This window comes from Crassostrea angulata, chromosome 8 (assembly GCF_025612915.1).
Source record: "Crassostrea angulata isolate pt1a10 chromosome 8, ASM2561291v2, whole genome shotgun sequence".
NCBI lineage: Eukaryota > Metazoa > Mollusca > Bivalvia > Ostreida > Ostreidae > Magallana > Magallana angulata.
This window is the reverse complement of record NC_069118.1, coordinates 10,106,123-10,127,607: the sequence shown is the minus strand read 5'-3', so window position 1 is coordinate 10,127,607 and position 21,485 is coordinate 10,106,123. Positions and strand designations below refer to the sequence as shown.

General features: G+C 30.0%; 1 long non-coding RNA gene across 1 annotated transcript; it reads right to left on the bottom strand.

The window, feature by feature from the left end:
• Window positions 1-5,754: 5,754 nt before the first annotated feature.
• On the bottom strand, window positions 5,755-9,042 carry LOC128160104 (uncharacterized). Its single transcript, XR_008240237.1, has 3 exons — window positions 8,923-9,042; window positions 6,118-6,195; window positions 5,755-5,812 (listed from the first exon to the last, which is right to left on the bottom strand). It is a non-coding gene; the product is annotated as an uncharacterized LOC128160104 (long non-coding RNA).
• Between the last annotated feature and the right edge of the window lie 12,443 nt (window positions 9,043-21,485).

The window sequence follows — 21,485 nt, the reverse complement described above, 5'->3', positions numbered from 1 at the left end:
ACGTTTTAGAAAATTTCGGAAAGTTAAAAAGTTTATTGTCCTCATCGGGATTCGAACTCATGACCTACAGGTTTGTATTGAACCCACTGACCCACAGCTCTACGCTGTAAGATATCGAAAATTGGAAAGAAACTATTTAAAAAATTATACTTGATTTGATTGTTTATTTTGATAAATAATACGACACAACGTGAAGGTGTCACATTACTTATAAGTAATGATTTTTCCTATTAACATATTAAATCTAAGTTTAAATCAGCCAGTACAGGAATTGCATGTTTCCAGATTTACTTTTTTGCGTACTGCGTCATCAAAAAGTGGTGTATAGAGCCACCTTAAAGTTAGTCGTCATCATATACAGTTTCTAGCATTTGATAAACTTGATATCGCATTTGACCGATGAATATGGGCGTTGTATGTGTCTGATAGTATGATTCATCAACAATATTTTTTAATTATAGTTAAGATAAATGGAATATTTTGAATTTATTTTATTAATATTGTCAATTGTTTTGTAAGCTTTTTTTTTTTAGCACCGATGATTGTTACAATACCGTTATTTGTATGAATATTAAAAGTAATAAAGTTTTTATTTTCGCATATAAGTTTTTAAACAAAGAAAAACTTAATAAAGACATACGTGTTTAATAATCGTAATCCTGTGAATACTTCATTTTATTTGACCGACGATAAGTATTCTATTATTATTTTTTTTTATTGATTTGTAGTTTGTATGTTCATAATAGTTATGGTGTTTGGCAATTTTAGTGAATTTAATTATTAAGTATTTGAATTTCTTTACATATTTTTGCTTTACATAAAATTTTAAATTCAAAACAAAACCTTGTCTTTTACAGATCGAGCCAAAGGGTGTCGTGACAATGAGTAAATAAATTTTTGTACATGCACATCAATACGCTAGACAAAAGAGATGGCCAAGTCTTCATATATGGAAATTTGAATCTGGCACCACAATAAATATTCCGCAAAGTCCGTGACTTTTCTGAGGGTGCTGACGGTTTTCCCCCAGAAACATGTCCTTCATGTTCCGAAACACTGATTCACCTGTCGGGTCCTTATCCATCGGCGTACGTGGTGCCAGGTGACAATATTGTTATACACAAAGTATTATGGAAATAAAGTATATAAAAAATTTCAATAAACAGTTGCCGTTCGTTGAAATGATTATATTGAAAAGCGAATATTTAAAAAGATGCTTCTTTGGAACTTTCTTTCAGGTGTTTTTGCATGAATATGAAACTTAACGCATTAACTTCAACATCTCCAAAACTATGAATCGGATGTATTCATGGATTTGCGTCAAATTGATTTTAATGTTCACATTTACCTTGCATTTGCAATTTGTTTTTGTATACCTTAACAAAACGATTGATTTTATTTTAGTTTATATACTGACAAGTTTGATTTTTGAATGTCTCAGAAAGAGAATTAATATCGTTCTTTGAAAGGTTGTTTGTCTAAAACCCATACTTTGATATCTGACCAAAAACTTTTTTTTTTCTTTTTTTTTTAACAAAATTACCTGATTTGCATTTATTACAATATACACAAATTTAAAGTAACATCTGATTTTATTTAAAGTTTGTTTTGTTGCAATATTCTTGTAGTTGCATGTTTTATAGGAATGAAATAAAAAAAAAATAACCCCCATTTCAATTCGTACAGTTGACGTACATTGAACATATTATATTTGAACAAGAAATATTTGGATCAATTACTCCTCAGAGGTGTGGTTTCGGTTTCGATGAATCAAATTAAACAATAGCATTATGATTCGGATGTATTTATAGATGCGTTATGCGAACTCGAGTTTAATGTTTACATTTAAATTGCACAATTGTATAGTATTTTTGTGTGCCTCAACATAAGGTACACAATTTTTACTCAGATTATATTCTGACAACTTTGATTATCATTAATTTATTTTTACATTGTTCTATTAAACGTTGTTCATGTAAAAAAAGTTATAATGTTTTTGATTTTTTTAACAAAGCTAAAGTACCTTCCTGTCTTTGACTCGCATTTATCACATCCGATTTTGTAGATGAAGTTAGTTGTATTATTATACATGGATGTAGAGACATGTATTTAATGTGTAAAATATTCAACAAATGTATGCCCTTTTGAACAGGTGTCAGCACTTAATGAATCTTCAGAACTCTGATTTTAATCAAGATATATTTGAAAGCCAAAAATACTAAAGAGCAACTGAAAATCACAGCAGCGTTAAATGTTATTATAAAAATCATAGCAAACATATCAATAAAATGAGAATGGTTTTAAAGGTAATTTAATTTGTTGTTGGAAATAAAGATGGACTCGAGCTTACAACAAACTCATGAGAGTTCACAAAAGCATAGAACACGATTTCTTTTTGGAAAAGATTTGGACTCCATCGTGCATGAGTGATATGAGTGGGTATCGTTAAATTATGAATAAAAGGGGGATATGCGGCCATACCTGCGCAGTTCGAACATAGTAATTACTATTCACTTAAAGCATAAAATGCTTTCTTTGGTGATTCCATTGGAGTATAAGGTAGCGACATTGCAGAAAAATCAATAAATCACCCTGGTGTGCGAGTTATGTAACTTAATTTTCTGTGATGATTGCTACCTTCATAACCTGCATGAATATCAAAGAATGCATTTTATTGCTTTTGTTTACATTTTTCCTTTTACGCTCTTTCTAAACCCCTCCGAACTATTGATAAGACTAGTGCATATTAATGATTTAAAAGTATTGTGTGTGACGTCTTACCCGTTGGAACATAACATTACTATTCATTTAAACAATATAATGCTTTCTTTGGTAATTCATGTGGAGTATAAAGAGAGGGATATTGCAGAAAAATCTATTTATTACCCGTGTTAGCGGCTTATGTATCTTTTTTCCGCAATTATCGGTGACATAGAAACATATGAATTACTACTTTCTTAAACAATAAAATGCTTTCTTTGGTGATTCCATTGGATGATAAGGGTAGAGACATTGCAGGGAAATCAATTTATCACCCTGGTTAGCGGGATATGTCACTTATTTTTCTGTATTGATTGCTACCTTCATGATTATCATAAATGCATTTTATTGCTTATATTAATTTACACTTTTCTTTTTAGGCCATCATTTTTTTTATTTCTAGGTTTACAAACCCGCCGCTCGGTTTTCTGAGTTTTTAGTAAAAAAAAATAAAATTAAAAAAGAGATCTTTTTCTCCCCGACAGCAAATTTTTGACAGGATCGAGATTTTGGTTCGGGGTCGAGATTTCATATTGTAAGGCAACAACTTCCTGTCCAAGATGGCGCGAGAAAATTGAAGAGAAGTTTGTGTTTATTTCGGCATGGTTTAGTCTGAAATTTGTTCGCGTTGGTTGAAAATGTCGATATCAACAGCTTCAAAAGATCATACTATCTTGTCACACCGATATGTAATTAATGCATGTCAAAGTGTTGCAAGTGGAAAGGAACCGGTCAACACGCATCCAAAACGCAGAAGGATAAAATTCTAATACCATTTGTTTAAGAAAGTTAACATATTCTAAAGCAACATTGTCTAAAGATGATGACTATGCTTAACACCTTTGATTATACTTTTATATATAGCATTCCTTATTTCAAACATTTTATATGAAATTTTGTTCCATTGGTATTAGCGAAGATCACCCTTAACAATTAAATTGGAAAACAATTTGTTCCTAGCTAAAAAGTTTATATGGTACAACTGTAAATAAAGATTCTCAAAATGATAAATGACTCGATCCCTATAAAATGGCAAATGAACATTGCTACATTTAATATCAAAGCTGTATGTCTAATATTCCATTGTACTAATATAATTCAGTGATATGTTTCACAGATTACATACGTTTCACATGCTACACCTCATGTTGCACTTGATGCAGTTACACACCACTATCATGAAGTTCCCTTTCATTACATTATTAGAATAAAGATTATCTAAAAAAAAATACTCCTATAGAACTTTACAATTTTGTGGTTCGTAAACCCAAAACAAAAATTGTTGGTCAAAGGTGATTTATTTTTTATTTCCACCTCCTACGGAACTTTATCATTATGATGTTCGTAAACCTAAAAATAAAAAAAAAAACTGCTGGCGTTACGTCTCTTTCTAAACCACTCGGAACTTTTGATAAGACAAGTGCATATTAATAGTTTAAAAGAATCGTGCGTGACGTCTTGCACATTTGAACATAGGAATCACTATTCATTTAAACAATAAAATGCTTTCTATGGTGATTTATGTGGAATACAAAGAGAGCGACATTGCATAAAAATCCATTTATAGTATGCTATAGGGCTTCTCAGAAGATTTGATGAACCAACGAAGTTCATATCTCGGAGAACTTTTTAACATTGCTGATTATCACTTATATTTACGTTTGAGAATGGTAAACCATTCAGAATCATTAATATAACGGTGTTTTTATGGTTACAATATTCCAACCGTCAGGCGATAAGCGCGCGCAGTTATCATTGTGACGTTACAAAAACGTTCATACAGAATTGAACGTTTTCTCAATTCCATAGGTTCATATAAGGAAGCATATATGCAATTGCACATATTTTGACTTAAATGTAGTCTAAATGTAGATACGATAATAAAACAATATTTTATATAGTATATAACAACATTTTATATATAATATAACAACATTTAAATAGTACAAAATGAAAAACACTCAAGCTTTCTGCTGGTAAACGGTACTGGTACACCGTAGAATATATCCGGATCGTTTTGAATTCAAGAAACACGGAATACATGATGCAATCAGCACATTTTAAATTGCACTTACGTATTTACAATAAGTAGTATATGCAGACGTTAAGAATTTTAACACGTCAAATAAGAATCAAACAACAACGAAGAAAAATTCATAAGGAAACTTATAACGATTCTTGTAAAGTTACAAAGCAGTATATAGAAAAATATAATATGCAATATACAATCAACAAATATTGAAAATAAATAACGTAAATAACAAACCAAATGCTAGATGCCATAAACTTTGATTGTTTTAGTCAGTGAATAGCTAAACAAATGCAAATGATGTACTGGCGCAAACAAGGAATTGAATACAAATGTTAATATCTAATCGTACAACTCCAAGAACAATTAATAAGTACTCATTTATTTAATATTATGAGGTGATATTAATGGTGGGGGTGTGATCAAATACTAGCATATCATTAAGCTTTTCGAATTTGGGCTATAATAGATAAGATCAGGACATTCCCAATATATCACAATACTTAAAAAATGAATCTTTATTCCTAAAATAATACCGGTATGTCATAAAAAAAGGAAATGAATGGGACCTCGTTTAATCCAATGTCTGGCGATGCCGATGGGTTGGTTTATGTAAACATTCAGTGGTGACAAGCGATATATATTGGACGTAATGTTTCTTTTCATCATCGTTTTCAGTCAAGCCATTATCAGACAGAAAACCATAGAAAAATATATTTAAAGAACAGAAAACTCTTCCTTTGATTCTGTTAACCGAATTATATTCACAAAATTGAATAAATAAAGATTTGAAAATTCGCATTTTTAGCCACTTTTTCTCGTGGAAACTTCATTTGTTTTTTTTTAGTTTAAAACGGCCCAGATTTTACAATCAATCACCCAAAATCATAATTCAATTGCCAAAAAAAATTATTTACAGAAAAGACTTTTATATATATCCTACCGGAACAGAATATAACAGAGAAAGGAGAGAACTGTGCCAACTATTAAAAAAAGGAGGACCACAAAACCAAAGGTGCAGCTCTGTAAATAAAAGAAATATGTTACCTTTGAAAATTCTCATGCGACGTTATATTATCTTGTAATAATGTGTAATGATTAACAATTGTCGTAAAAGATAAAAAATAATTCAACTTGTTTGGGTTTGATTCTTATTGTTTCGATTTAAGGTCAATTGTTTGTCCCTATTAACTAATAAAATATATATAATGTTGTTTAAATCGCGTTAATATTTTTACTTCTTATATTTACAAACAATTACATGCACAGAATTTCTAGTACACAAAACTGCTTGATAAATAAACATGACTTTTTAGGAATTATCATACCTTTTTGATATCATTGCACCATTGCATCATGTCTGCTTTCTGTGCTTCATTAGATTTCGTTGACATTGCCAAAGGTTTCTAAAAGTATTTAAAATCCATGACGAAAATGGATCCGTGTTCAGACTGCTACATTCATTTTTACTTTTACTAGTAGACTATTTAACGTAAATATCGAATCATTGTAAAGGGACCTATCCTGTTGTGTTCTCGTTTTGCACATATTTGGAAATCAATAACAGGACAATTGGTGTGAATTTTTTAACCTGAGATTTACCTGTATTTTTTAAATGCACTTCAATAAAAAGTTCAGTGTACGTGTTTTATTTACATGTAACACGTGATGCACTTTATAAGGATTAATGATTTGAAATACATTTTTTCTTTAAACTGTAATAATAAAACCAACTGATGATACAGTATTATTGTTATTGCACAAAACACAAGTTATATACCCTTATGAATTTATATACACAATCTTAGACTGGACAATTACAAATCATTTGAAAAAATTTGATGTAATATCTCCTAAAATCTTTTGTTAAATTGTTACAAATAAAAACACGTTATAAACGTCAATTATTTTTTAGAGCATTGTTGCTAAAACAAACTTATTTACAGACAGCAAAAAATACATTGTACAGTACTAAACTTGATCTACATCTATTTAATATTCTGTTTCATTCATTTTAATGAAATCTGAGATGCATTTTTTTTAAAAGCCATTTTACTTATTGAGATAATTCTAATGCATCTACATGTATTCTTAGTTATTCAAAATTTTACTTATTGATAATTATATTTACCAATCTCGATTTTTCTATTATCACGTTATTGGTAAACAGATCATTCATGTAATGGGAGAATGAACTTAATTTAAAAATTTATTCTTTTTTACCAAAGGATTCCCGTGGTTTTCAATCATTGCAATGAACATGGGAAATGGCTGGAATTCGAAAATTGTACAAATAATAAAAAAATAAATATCCAAAATTTGCGACATCAAATTACCTGACAAGAATAGTGACATCATTAAAGATATTAAGAGATCAAACTCTCGTAAGTTTGCTTTCTGTAGCTTTGGAGATAGGTATTAAACCGAAATATAAGCGTTAGTTATGGTGTAGACTATACCAATTAAATAATTACTACCTAGACAAATTCTCTTTCTGCATTTTTTTTCTATGCTTGATTTTCAAAAGGTACAAAACGGGAACAAAACATCATCACCACATTGAGGATATATCATTCACAAAGGTCTCTACTGCAGGAGATTACTATGTAATCTCACGCATTTGGTGTAGTTGAAATCTTGTAGTTTTCTACCACAGTGTATGAAGGATGTCATCATAACTGGGAAAACACCCACATTACGAATTCAATGAGATAATAAATTCATGATCATGAACTCTATACTAAACGATCTCCGATTATAGATTTCATCTGAAGTGTCAGACATTGTAAAATTTTACTCCTTAAGGAAGGTGTGCGTTCATCTTTTACATTCTAAGATAAGAATGTAAACATTCTTGGACTGGCTTGTTCATAACCGAAACTGACCAAAAATGTTGCCAAAAGATATAAAAGCAATAAATAGTAATAAAGTAATTTAGTAATAAAACATGTTGTTTTGTATGCAAATTATGCATACAAGAACAGGACAATGCCTTTTAAATAACTTAAAACAAACGTCGAACAGCGCAGTGCAGACTTATTTTGAAGATTTAAAAATCTGAAAAATATGAATAGGGTTCATTGGTGTCATCTCCTCAACCATGTGTTGAGAAAAAGTTTTAATCTTGCATATGTTGTAACTTTGCCTTAAAATAGTGTACCCTCTTTTCATTAGTAGGCATGGGTTTTTTTAGAGTAAAAAATCCAGTTTATACTTAGAACACATGTGTCTATTGAGACATACTGACGTTATATTTTCATAAAAAAATAATGAATGTCAATTCAAAACAATCTGTTTTAAATTTGAAATACATCTCTATACCTGTCCTATCTTTGTTTTACGGGGTTTCAGTTACAAACGTATGAATTAAAGTAAATTCTTTTTAGAAGTGGGGGAGGTCCAAAAACGTGATAGTCTTAAATTAAAAAACTGAAAATAATATTTCAATGACAATATATCTTCGAAGTATCTCCATAGACAGAGGCAAATACAGTAAAACACATTTATAGCGAACACGCTTATAATGAATTGACGCTTAAAGCGAAGTGTGATTTTCATTTTTCACGACTTCATTACATGTTGTAAACTTGACGGATTTAATAAATAAAGCTTAGAGCGAAGGGAAATCTCCGTTCCCTGGCACTTAGTTATAAGCGTGTTTTAATTTATATCTTGTGGGAATTAATAGTTTTTAGGCCTATTTTAAGAAAAGGGTTTTCTACTTTGATACAGATTTACAACCTAAATAAGCAAGCTTAGGCTTTTTTCTTGACATATAGTTGTGGTGAAGACATCAATGACCCCAATTTATATTTGTTCAATATTTAAAACTTTAAAACGATTATGTAGCTGCACAGTTCGACAGCTGTTCTAAGTGATTCAAAAGACACTGCCATGTTCTTGTATGCATACTTTTCAAACTAAATGACATGTACGACTTAATATTTATTGTTTTTATAGCTATTAGCAACATTACCAGTTTCGGACAGAAACAAGCAAGTTCAAGAAATATGTACATTCTTGTCTTCAAATGTACAAGATGGCCGCATTTCCCTCTGAATGCCAGTTCCCACTTTTGCATATACAATTCATCGTAAATGTGGAAACAGAGCTTCTTACCAAAAGCTCGTCACCTATTGTATCTCGGTTCTCTATAGCTATAACGACATCTGATTTATAGCTCTGCCTTTCAATTTCCTTGTCACTATCTTTCCCTTTTTTTGTACAGTATCCCTTCCTTTCCTCTTCTTTAGACATTGTGAGCACTTTTTAACCCTTCAGCGCTTTGTCGGTAGTTATTGTGGCAACCTCAGAATTTGACAATTTAATTTCTGTTAAATAAAACAAGAGTAAATTTTGAACAAACAAATTCTATACAAAAACTGTTTCCTTTGAAATCTTCATACGGCAGGCAGCGCGCTATGTTCATGACTATTGTTTTTTTTATATTCTCCCTCCCCTTTTTTTCTGCTATTTCCATTGATAATTAATTTTTATTGCACTTATTGTTTTTCATTCTTCATTATAAATGCAAGGTATTTGCATACTCGATACAGCCCAATTTACAATACCTGTATCAGCCTTCAGGGCTAATAGAATCCAGCAAGGCCGTGCTAAAAAGACCCTTGCAGAACGCTTCGAAATTAGGTCGTCGCTTAACATGCAATTGTGTTATAGATACAAGTACATTTATGTAATGAAATGAATCATCTTATGATAAACATAGCCATTGTAAAATCTACTCAGTATTAATCGCAACATTGCAGGTATTGAAAAAATGGTGAAAAAAAACGTTTGATATCACAACAATGTTTGTTCTTGTCTCTGTAAAAATGTTGCTGTTACTTGATATTCATTACTTTGTTAAATATAATTGGTTTCAATTTTCAGTTTTATGTTATGTAAAAATGTTACTTTGTATCTAATTGATATTAAATTAAAAACCATTTTCCACCAAAAGTAGCCAGAGGGCCGACGACCAATATCAGCCATCGACCCTTCGGAAACATGGATGAATTCCAAATGCACATGGCATTTCATCAATTTAATCACAAATCAAATAAAACTGCACTTACAAATGATTCTAAAATCTACTAATATCGCCAATAAGTAACATCTACACATCTTTAGGTCTTTCTACCAAAAATACGATAACTTGAACTTAGTCATCTCATGAGTTGATCACATTATGCATTAGTCTTCAGCTTATAACATATTCATGGGGATATACTAAAGTAATTGCTTAAGGATGCATGTAATAGAAAGTACAAGGACATGCAATGTTCTATAATGTTGTTACAAACGCTCTGTGTTTAACAACATCCATTATAAACAATCACATATATAAATAAAACTTTAAACGTTATAGTTTAAAGCTTCTCATTGTCCCTTTAAATCCGACAATTAAAAAAAAAAAGCATTATAAATGCAATATTTGGCACCATTGGACCTAATTCAACTAAACGTGGTATTACCCTTACCTTTGCCCCACTAATGAGTGGGATTTATTTATAGAGGGATTGTTTACATTTCGATTGCCAATGCGCCTTTTAATTTTTCTGTTTACCTCAACAAAAAGTAGCAGTATTTAAATTGATTTCATATACTGGTAACTTTGAAAAGAAACTGATTTTACGTGTGTTTTCATGATAAATTATATCGTTCTAAAAGAATTTTAGTATATGACCACCAAACTTATTCATTTTTAATAAAGAAATTAACCTACCTGTCTCTGATTGGTGTTTGTCACAATATGCATGGATTTGATGATACATCTAATTTTCTTGAGATTTAATTTGAAATGTAATATTCCAGGTAGTGACATTATGAAAATGAAATATTCAACGGATTTACCTCCTATTTAATTTGGACATTTTCCATTAAATGGAAATTCGAGCTATCATTCTGGGGACTTAAGAAAATTGGTAATTAAAAAACGAATTAAAAAAATTTAATTATATTATCATTTTTTTCTAATTTTCTAATTTAAAGCTTATATTGAAATATATAAACTACCATATCATACCTTGTACTTGTGAAGACGTAGAGTTTTGAACTAACGGACTAGTTTAGAATCGAAACTACATTTTAAGATAAAGACGCCAAGTTTCAGTCTATTTATTTCTGAAATGGGATAACCCCGGTGTGCTATTTATGACAGCCTTGAAAAATTCAATATATACACATTGATTTATCTTTTGTTTAATCTCTATGCACCACTAAATTTCCTTTAATGAATATTTCTATTAATTAAATAGCACAAAATATAAATATAAATAACCTCTAGGTATTACTCTTGAGGAGATTTTAAACAAAATACCACTTTTAAAACTAATGTCTTGACACACTTCTAGGTCTCATTAGAAACCCAAAAATCGGTAATACCTAAGATGTATACATATGGTTTTCTTCGGGGTCTTCTTTTTTAGTCCGTAAGCCAACTAATCATTAGGTCATAGTGCAAATACTCATTAGTTGTAAAGAGAATCAGTCTTAAGGCCCTCTACTTCGATGGTTCACTAGTTCGAAGGTTCAGCAGTTCTAATTATTTTTCCCTACCAATTCTAGTATACATGTTGAGAAACTATCGAGCTTTTTTGACGTTAGTCTGGTTGATTAATCTATCGTATAGGGGTCCAATGTTTAACAGTAATCATGGGAGTATGCTACACAAATTTCGTAATGCAATGCAATAAAAAGTGCATGGAAATCCAAGTTTTAAAATGTAGTCGCATCCGTTGTAAACAAACACAAATACTCAAATTAGATTTTAAGCATTGTTGATCGAAGCTCGGTAATCTAACTATAAAATCAATAGCATTTAAAATCCACGATTTAGCACCATTGGAACTGGTTCATGGTAAATGGTACTATCACCCTTGCGAATATGCAAATAGTTGTTTTTATTTATAGAAGAATTAATTTATATCTAATGTGTAATGCAAACGCGCATTGTTATTATTTTGGTGTGTCAAGTAAAATATAGTATACTCTGTCCCAAGATATCGTCGATTCACGTTTGCCTAATTACTCGATAATTCTAAATACCTTAGGGTTCAAATAAACTCATTCAAAATTATTAATGTCTGAAAATTTTTCAATATTTTTCAGTCAACCCACTTATCAGGTTTCAATACAAGGCTAACAAATGTGATGTCTACGGGGATTTTGCATTGCAGCAAGCCCGGATGATAACGTTAAAATATCGCGCAAGGTTTTCCGAGTGTTCCCGAATGGAGAAAAGATGCAAACATTCCACATTATAAATCTCTGTAAGAAATTTCTTTTCATTCTTGTGAATTTCAAGTGAAAAATAATAATGTGTTAATTAAGATAACTTGGAAATTTTCCTTTTCATCGATTTCAATTGCACTTTTTTCACAGATATGTATATTTTCATCAAATATCGTCTAAATGTGCTGCATAAATATATTGCGACAGAATACAGTATTTTTACTCGCTTCATGGACAACATAACCATGTATTCATTATTTTCCAAAATATGTGGGAGTAGATGAGAAGATAACCCCCCCCCCCAAAAAAAAACAACTTTTAAGCATATAGCGCCCCGCCCATGAGGCGTCGGGGATGGTAAGGTTATTAATTTCACAATTTAGACTCCTAAATATGCGTTAAAATATAATTGGTAACAGTTTGTTTTGTAGTTTCAAAAAGAATTTATATTTTAAAGTTGTCAACGAACGACCCACGGCGATGAACGAAAACCGATAGCAGTAGATCACCAGAGTGAATCAAGGGACCTAAAAATCCTACACCACGGTGTCGGATAATGGAGCTAGGGTCTATGTGGCATTTTAAACAGCAACCTCATAAAATGTAGTTTTGAGATATTATATACCCCTGCTTTAAATATGGATGATAATCTTTTATATATGTGATTGCTTTATATTCGATTATGGTACATACATAACAATTTTTAAGATGCATCCATATGCTAGGGACGTATTTCACATTATGTTAAATAGGCATAAATGTATAAAAGCCTTGTATTATTATCACTCCATCCCCCTCTTTAAATATATACGCTGGAGTTCATGCCGCTACTGACCATGTGATAAAAAAAATCATTTTTGATATATTACATTTACAATATCTTAAAATATGAATCTTTAAGTTCGATCAAAGACATCAAAAATAAAATAGTTCAATATACACGACATCACTATGGTTTCGACTGGATGGCTGCCTTCCCTAAAAATTGAAATTTTATAGCTGAATTGTGTGCTTTATAAGTTAAACATAATGTATGCAATATGATTCTAAAAGAAATAATTAGGCCTGAATATACCTGTATGATTTATGCCCAAATAAACGTATCCAGCACCTACAGTTACATAACTAGTTTTACCTAAATCTTTAGCTTAATAAGTTTCACGTAGTCTGCATTTGTTTTAATTCAAAAGTATTCTTGTCTGCAAATATAAACTTGTGTATGTATAAAATTGATGTTCATTTTGATTTCATATATAAGGTGTTGTATTATGTACCTTCAATATATGACAGAAGACAGGGAGGAATACTGATTGTTCATTAAGCAAGTATTAACAATCAATAACTACATGTTTAAAGATCTACAAGTTGTGAATCATTTTTGTGATTTTGTTCTGCTTAAGTAAGTGTGCATTTCTAAAGTTTTTTTTTACAAATATTAAAATAGGAAAAGAGGGTGTAACATTAAAATATGATTATCACAGAATTGGAGTAAACATTTCTATACAAATTTGAAGTTTGTAATTTTTCTAAGAATATTTATAAAGTAAATCTGAACAACAAACAACTAATTGGAATGATAGTAATAAGCTGATATAACGACCTAAACCTGCGTATAAATAGTATTCTTATTTCTGTGTTGAAGAGATGATTACTATTTCTACTGGAACTCTGCCTACAGGACGGGGGCATCTTGCTCCGAGTGTCAATGTGGCTACACGTGTGAAAATAACCTCTGCGAGCTGGTAGGTATCCAAAACATATTCTCATATATTCTGCACAATCTGTTAATCATTTGGTATATCTTCTTACATAAATTTTAAAGTCGTCTGTTATTTTTGATAGATGTTAGTAATATCGTTTGACAAAAACTTAGAGGAAGCTGTTAATTGGGATTATAGTATATCTCGCCTAATTGTTCTAGAAGTATAAATTTATTCAACATGACTATCTTGAAAAGAGAACTTTTATTTTTGATTTTTGACTCCTCCTATTTTAAACTAATGTTTTTAAAATATAATCTTGATGAAATGCCAACGATTTTAATAATAGTAAAAAAATTCAGGAACTTAGAATCCTGACTAGCTGATGTATATCAACAGAAAAATAATAATGATGCACGGTTTTAAACACTTCATATCAAGTGATCCATTTCTTTTTGTTTAAACCATAAATAACATCAAGGAACCAATAAATACGACACGTTATTTTAAAGACATGTTTTCCTAGCATATGAAAGTAAAATGCTCACGGTGGCAAAATTTACACCATAGATACTCGTATACAGCACACGCAGTTGTAACAATTATTGAAATATGAAATATGAAATAAGTTTCAAATCAGATGATTCTTATCTAAAACAATGCCTCGTTATTTTTGTTTTTTATTCTGCAGGGTGACACATCAAAGTGCATAGGTACATGAATAATAGAAATATAAATACATATGCAATGAATATTATGTTGGCATAGATAAATAACTTGGTACGTATTAATCTTTTAACTTATATCAACCTACATTGAATATATTTAACATTTATTCAGATTTTTGTCAAATTCAGTAAATTGTGAATAATTCTGTACACAGCCTCTTTATTTGATTAGATTGTTACACTGGTGACGCCAGTACTTATCAAGGGTTTTACAACACAACGAAGAATGAAGCAGCCTGCATGATATGGTCAGAGATGACAAGTGGTTTCCCAAACCACAATTTCTGTCGAAATTATGGAGGAGGAGATATGTATCGCGATTATCCTCACTGCTACATCAGTTCAAACAATGACATGGAACGCTGCCCAGTCCCAAAATGCGGTAAATCTACTTTTTATCATGAATCATAATATTTTCTGATTGTTAATTCGTCTAAAATGCATTACCTTTCTTTTTATCAATAACACACAGCAAGATAATTTTTTGCATTTATACAAGTGATAAAAAAGAAATAAAATATTTTTTTCGTCAATATTTACAACAACACACGTTACATACCAATATTTAAGTTTCAGTTTTAATTTCAATACCAGTACATTCAACCAAAAACTTCACTTTTCATTAGAATTCATATGACCTGTAGTGCTTATAATAAATTAAAATCAATGATATATGGGACTTGCAAAACAAAACAGTTAGTACGATTTGTTTGAAATACCTCCTGGTAGAATACAACTAGGATTAGCCGTCATGTGAAAATATTACTAAAATTTCTGAATATACATTCACATTTAAAACTGATTCCAAACTGTAAATACAAATTGTTTATTTGCAGGGAGAATAACAACTTTTAAAAGTAAGTAGAGTGTTATAAACCGAAAAAGTTGTTTAAAAACCATTGTAAAACTACTTGGATCCTTTAATCAATTTTGTTTTTAAAATAATGATAAACAGTCTAAATGTTACGAATCTTTAAAGAAGCCATAAAAATATGCACGACATAATGTAAATTAAATATTAGGCAATTTAAACACGTTTTGTTGTTTTTTCTTTATTACAGACCATATAAGAAAGATTAAGCGCAAAAATGTAACAAGTAATAAAAAATTTGAAGAAGCGCATGTTGGTAAATTTTTAGGAGTACTGTGAGATCTAAAATGACCAAATCAAACGGCAAGCAAAAGGTTGACAACATGCTTAGAAAAGTTTTGAAAAGTAAACTAAACTTTAAATTGATAGGTATTACTTTACAATGTCTGTGTTAGTCCTCTATAGATTTGGTCTGAATTATCGTATTCAAATTAAATTTTCTCAAAATTTAATTGTCATATGGTTATTGTAAAATCATGCCTTCTGGTAAAACTCTGTATAAAATGCTGGCTGACTGTTTAAAGAATTGGAAATGAACAAGCACAAAAAACGGATATGAATATTGTATTTTTTAATACCAACAACCATAATGTTCTTGTGTTTAATGCAAACACATATACAAGTCACGAATAATTTGGACAATAAATGCATAAAAAAAAAAAGATTAATAAAAAATCCTTTTAATAAGCAAATACTATTTCAAATTACAAAGTACATTTCAACTAATTCAATTCTTGGGTTCATATCTTTCATCTACTTTAATTAGTCTTAAAATATATATTCATTTTGCTCTTTTGTGACGTAACAATGAAATATCACGTTGATCTGATATACACATATTATTGTATTCATTTGATCTCTGCTGTATATCGTCATTTTCTACAATAGTACTACTTCTACACTATTTATATTTACGACTTCATGTATTAACAAATGGCACATTCAGTGTTTGTTAAAAGTAGTTCTATATATTTAATATTTAAAGAACTATGAACTGTGGAACTATGGCACAATTAACCACAGGTTTTACCCTCAAATTTAAACTGAACGGATTCTAGGTATAGTAAACTTGTGAATTACAGTCATCCTTATCACATATTGATTGGCTTTACTGCCCATAGTGTATAAACATATAAAAATCACAATCAGGTAGCCTACAGAACATCAGATCTCAAGTTTTCACTTATCATTTTAATAAAATAGCAAATAATAACTGTTATAAGAAATCGATATGAAAAGGATAATCTCTAAAATCATTAACATGCATTTTATAAACTTGATTTTAATATTTGTGTTAATGTTTGCCGATTTCACATTTTCTGATTACAAATTTAAAGATCTCCATCTTTCTAGCGCAATCAGTCAGCTAAATCAATGCAAGGTTGATGACCATGGATTAATGAGTTAGATTTTTGAAATTTCACAGCCATGCTGTCATTTAAAGTCGAATCTATAAACTTCTAAAACTATAATCTTGTATCATATTCAGTATTGCGGAGCACCGCGGATGTTAATTATCAATTAGCAAATTTAAATAAGAAGAATTAAAAATTTGATACACAAATCGATTTTTTCTTCTTTTAACGTGCCAATTTTTGACTCCAGCGTCGTAATAAAGAAGGTTTTACATTTTAAGAAAATTCAATAACAAAATTCAAATTACATTTTTGCCATATTTCCTGTAATGTTAAAGGGGCATGGTCACGATTTTGGTCAAAAATTATTTTTTCCGTTTTTAATATTTACAATGCTTCCGAAAGGTATTTTTATTAGGCAACCGAAATTTGAGTGTCATTTGTTGATTTATAAGTGAGTAAGAGAGTAAATTCTTGCAATATAAGCAAAGCGTTTGTATACATTTTGAACGTTGAGGTATTCACTTTTAAACCTAAATTGAATGTGTTAAACGTTAGGAACAGTGTATCTTTGCTTGAAAAAAATAAAAAAAAAAAAATAGACAAATATGCTCGAAAAAGATTGTTTACTGGTATATTGAACCTATGTAAACAAAAACAGGGCACGAGCCTTGTTTACATCACAAAAAATGTGAGCCCTGTACCTTTCTTATAACTTTACGAATGACTCTCAAAGTTTATTTGATCATCGGAAATGCATTTCTCAAGCATTGTAAATAATAAAAACATCAAAATAGAATTTGATCAAAATCGTGACCATGCCCCTTTAAGTAATTGTACGATAGTATTTGCAATTTTACACTGTAATACGATGTCATCACAAAGTATTTTACTTAATCCCGTTAAAAAATATTATCATTTGCAAACCAAAACCCTGAAACAGGTTCTTTATTACAGCAGGTTTTTGTATCACAGCAGGATTTAAAAAAAAGGACAATGTCAAATCAATATTCTGTTTCTAAAGATTTTGACTGAAAAACAATAAAATCGGAGCTAAATTAAATTGTATTACGTATGTATGTGTCCAATGATGATTCCAACAACGACTGTCACAATTGTTGCTAGAACAAGCGCAAGTAGGACGACGATTCCAATCTTCTATGAAAAAAAAGTTAAATATATAGTTAAACATTAATGGCTTAAAGGGGCATGGCCACGATTTCGGGAATATTTTTTTCTGATTTTAATGTTAAAAATACTTCAGTAAGGCATTTTTATTAGACAACCCAATTTTGAGTGTCATTGCTAAGTTTTAATCGAGTTACAGAGCCTACAATTCTTTGCTATATAAACAAAGCTTTTCTTTACATTTTGAGTATTGAAGTGAACATTTTAGACCTAAAATGAATATGTTACACATTAGGAACTGTTTATTTGTGCTTAAAATCTTGCTTATAACTTCACGACTGACTCTCAGATTTCATTGATAATAATAAATGCATTCCTAAAGCATTGTTAATAATAAAATTTAAAAAAAATGGAATACCGGAATGTTAAAAACCGTGATCATGTCCCTCTAAAACATTACCATACATGTTTTAATAATCAATATGATAATTTTAGACTCGCTTATTTTCAAGATCTACAATGTTTGAATACCCAAGAAAAATGAAAATTACTTGGGGCAAGTCTTTCATTCTTACCAATTTAAACCTCTTGTCTTTCTTGTAAACAGGCGTGTCGTCCACCTCTTCGAAATCATCGATAGAGAACTTTAAAATAATATAAAACCTTTGGTAGTAATATGATACTTGTTAAAATCGATCTTTTAATTACTATCCATATAATATGTAATCATTCATATAAATGCATTCATTGCATATAGTTTTGTCTGCTGATATGGTATAAATCATAGAACTCGTTAACACATTGATGATAATGATACATATGGGTAAAAGGTAGCTAGCGTTGTTGCAATTTTTGGGTAAAAGTGAGTAAAGTATGAAATGAATGATCAATAAATACACCAGTTTCAAATATCCATTGATCAAACACGAAGTATGATATAAATTGATACATGTGTATTTCCAGAAAGACTTTACGAAACATATATAAGGATCATCCTCATAAAGGGAAACATTCTCCATTATTGTAGAAGACCACGCAACAAAACAAAAGATATGTAAAACCGTAAAACTCAAATTGTTAAAAAAGGGCTACATTCAAAGATGTGCATAATTGATTAAATGTTTCATGAGAGGCTTTCATAATAAATTCATATGAAACATAGATAATATGGGATAAAATAATATTATGGTTTGAACATAGCAATTCCTATTATTTACAGCTGATCTGAGTCCGTCCTATTTAACATATGTACTGTAAGATATGTTTTATGTTTTGAAGTGGATAAAAAAAAATGAAAATAGCGAATTTTAGGCTTTGTAATGTAATGTTTGAAGATATTTAGTTATCTTAAAGTGTTTTGAATACTGTCAATACTTCTTTCAATTTTGATTATTTTGAAGAGGTTGTGAAAAAAATTCATTTGATTAGTTTTTAATTATTAATGATATAAATGTTTGATAAGGCTGAGGAATAGATGGTATCTATAAAATCTTACTTCATGGAGCATGTTGATCTACAACAAAATAAACTTTCATTAAAAATCGATGTTTATTTCTTTTAACTGAGATTAAATTGTAATTATTGTTAACAAACAAAGCTTAGTACACACATATGGATTCTGATTCTGATTTAAATTTTTTTTTGCTCTGAATTAGGATTTATTTTTTTATAAATCTAACAATCAGTTTAATCAGAGACATAAATAACTGAGATGGGCAACTCTGCCAGTATCGTGTTTTGTTGTTGAAAAATGTAACAGGGCCAACTTTACTTTGAGAACTACCGCAAAACTCGAATATACCGACCACGGATATAGAGAATTTACGGCTATAACGAATTATTATTCATGTCCCGGCAAATTTCTTATATGAACCTATAGAAAATTGATGTATATAACGAACACGGCTATAACGAATTTACGGCTATAACGAAGTAATTTTAAGACCCCCGCTGGCAAAATTTTAACGTATTTTATCATTTTTATAACGAATTTTTTCCATTTCAAATTTCATTGAAGAAACATGCAATTTTAAGATGCATATATAAAATACTCAAATTCAAAAAGTATATGGAATTTTTTTTAAATATTGAAATGAAATGGTTATATTGACATTTTTTGTAAATGAAGGTAAAACTAATTTTATAACTTACGATAGTTTAGAAAACTGTTAGCCGGAAAAACCCTTGATTATCATATAACGAATTCGCTATAATATTTTTTACGAATTCGTTATAAACGTATAGGGAATTACGGCTATAACGAAGTTTTTTCTATGGCCCCTTGAAATTCGTTATAGACGAGTTTTGCTGTACATATTAATAAACTGAGATAATGATCTTAATCTAAAAGTATATTGTTTTATGAAAAATGTGGTTTTAGACATTTTAAGCAAAAATAAATGAATATATAGAAAATATATTGGCCAGCTATAAAACATCGGCGAAATCTCGGACGACGGGTAGCCAACTGCCTCCTAAAACTCCTCTTTTAATATTGTTTATAGGACATAGACTAATGAAAATATAATATTTTGAATGTTTTGGTAATGTAATAGGTTTTATCTGTTTATATCTCGATATAATTGTTTATTAGAAAGATATATTGATTTCAACTGGTAATGCTTTACAATAGGGACCGCGAGATTTGGATCGGTTGCCAATCTCTGTTATTTATGTCTCTGGTTTAATTGCTTCGAAATTAGTCTGGTTCATTAGTAAATAATTAAATTACCAACATTTTAAATCATGGTCAATAAAACTCAGTTAAAATTAAAATCAGTAAAAGTGAGTTTTTAAATTAAACAATCATGTTGTCCTTCTTAAACTGCCAATGAATCTTATTGCGTCACTTAGAGAGAAAAGTACAGGGAAAAAACAGACTTTGCAGAGTGTAGAAAAATTGTCATTTTCATTTTTTTTATAACTTTTTTACTTTCATATTGTTTTTATCATATATTTTCAAATTTTTAAAATATTTTTACACATATTCAGTTATAGGAAAATCGATTCTAGATGAAATGAATACTACTTTGCTCAACATTTGCAGGCCAAATTTTTTTTTATATCAAACTACACACAATGTTACATGTAACTACCTTGCGTGATTTCGTCATGAAATTCAAGCCATATACGGCCAAGTTTCTGTTTTGCAGTATTTGTATATATATCTGGGTTTATGTTTACTACTTTTCTATTCAGTAACATAATGGCACACAGTATCGCTGCGTACCTTGCATCCAAATAAAACAAAGTACAATTGTACTTTCAAACACGATGAATGTACATAAATCTTACAGCCTAGTATAGTATCTATTTTGTACACGCTTGGCATAACAATTTCTGACATCTACCAAAACTTTTCTCACACACTGTTCAACTCTTTCAACTCATACAATATTACTCTCCAAAAGACAAACTTTTAATATCTGTAGATTTGGAGTTTGTGATGAGAATAAATGAAAGATGCAGGATGCGAGGAGTGTTTTGCTTTTGTGACCCTTCAACGCAAAAAGTGGAGCAAAAATGAAAGTAGTTGAAAAGCTATGAAACATTTCCATTTAAAAAACCATTTTGCAAGTAAGATTTAGCATAAATTCAGGATTACGTGTTTGTGCATAATGCATATAAACTTAGAATTCGCTCAATATTGTATGCGACTTCTTTCTTTTTACTTAATTTGCA